This window comes from Engystomops pustulosus, unplaced genomic scaffold, assembly GCF_040894005.1.
Source record: "Engystomops pustulosus unplaced genomic scaffold, aEngPut4.maternal MAT_SCAFFOLD_447, whole genome shotgun sequence".
NCBI classification, from domain to species: domain Eukaryota; kingdom Metazoa; phylum Chordata; class Amphibia; order Anura; family Leptodactylidae; genus Engystomops; species Engystomops pustulosus.
In genome coordinates this window covers 3,765-5,000 of record NW_027285326.1, presented here as the reverse complement: position 1 = coordinate 5,000, position 1,236 = coordinate 3,765, and positions in this window count along the sequence as shown.

The window sequence follows — 1,236 nt, the reverse complement described above, 5'->3', positions numbered from 1 at the left end:
GCGGCAAGTCCCGGGGAGGAACAAGCCCATGGAAGTAGGAGGCTCCGACTTCCAAAGTGATGACGTCAGCGGGAGCAGCCGCTCGGCCGTATCCGGCGGCATGTCACTGTTCCCCGGCCAGACTTGGCGGCAAGTCCCGGGGACGAACAAGCCCATGGAAGTAGGGGCTCAGCGGGAGCAGCCAGTTGGCCTATCCGGCCACATGTCACTGTCCCCCGGCCAGACTTGGCGGCAAGTCCGGGAGGAACAAGCCCATGGAAGTAGGAGCTCCGACTTCCAAAGTGATGACGTCAGCGGGAGCAGCCGCTCGGCCGTATCCGGCGGCATGTCACTGTTCCCGGCCAGACTTGGCGGCAAGTCCCGGGGACGAACAAGCCCATGGAAGTAGGGGCTCAGCGGGAGCAGCCAGTTGGCCTATCCGGCCACATGTCACTGTCCCCGGGCCAGACTTGGCGGCAAGTCCCGGGGAGGAACAAGCCCATGGAAGTAGGAGCTCCGACTTCCAAAGTGATGACGTCAGCGGGAGCAGCCGCTCGGCCGTATCCGGCGGCATGTCACTGTTCCCCGGCCAGACTTGGCGGCAAGTCCCGGGGACGAACAAGCCCATGGAAGTAGGGGGCTCAGCGGGAGCAGCCAGTTGGCCTATCCGGCCACATGTCACTGTCCCCGGCCAGACTTGGCGGCAAGTCCCGGGGAGGAACAAGCCCATGGAAGTAGGAGCTCCTACTTCCAAAGCGATGACGTCAGCGGGAGCAGCCGCTCGGCCGTATCAGGCGGCATGTCACTGTTCCCCGGCCAGACTTGGCGGCAAGTCCCGGGGGACGAACAAGCCCATGGAAGTAGGGGCTCAGCGGGAGCAGCCAGTTGGCCTATCCGGCCACATGTCACTGTCCCCCGGCCAGACTTGCGGCAGTCCCGGGGAGGAACAAGCCCATGGAAGTAGGAGCTCCTACTTCCAAAGCGATGACGTCAGCGGGAGAAGCCGCTCGGCCTATCCGGCCACATGTCACCGTCCCCGGCCACACTTGGCTATAGGTCCCGGGGAGGAATAATGCCCATGGAAGTAGGAGCTCCTACTTCCAAAGGGGCAAGTCAGCGGGAGCAGCCACTTGGCCTATTCGGCCAAGTTTCACTGTTCCCCGGCCACACTTGGCTGTAGGTCCCGGAGAGGAATAATGCCCATGGAAGTAAGAGCTCCTACCTCCAAAGGGGCAAGTCAGCGGGAGAAGCCACTTG